Source organism: Gekko japonicus, unplaced genomic scaffold (assembly GCF_001447785.1).
Source record: "Gekko japonicus isolate JY-2015 unplaced genomic scaffold, Gekko_japonicus_V1.1 scaffold18, whole genome shotgun sequence".
Lineage (NCBI taxonomy): Eukaryota > Metazoa > Chordata > Lepidosauria > Squamata > Gekkonidae > Gekko > Gekko japonicus.
The window spans coordinates 1,474,227-1,474,505 of NW_015170275.1; positions in this window are offsets into that span (position 1 = coordinate 1,474,227).

Here is a 279-nt window from a genome sequence, read left to right on the forward strand (position 1 = left end):
TCAGCGTAAAAATCATATGAATTCATGAGGATCCGTGCTTTGGAATCATGTTTTTACAGCTGTTGTGGTGCCACGAATCTGTGGATGCCTGATTTTTGTGGTGCCCCTTGGAGACGAACACATGACCTACAATATGCTGGTGGTTTTATTTCGTTTCAATGTAAAAATCATATGAAATTCATGAGGATCCATTTCTATCCGACTTTTACCCGCACCCTCCTCAGCCAAGCCCTGGGAGAGCGTGAGGCGGAGTTTCTCCACCTGGGCCCGAGGGAACAC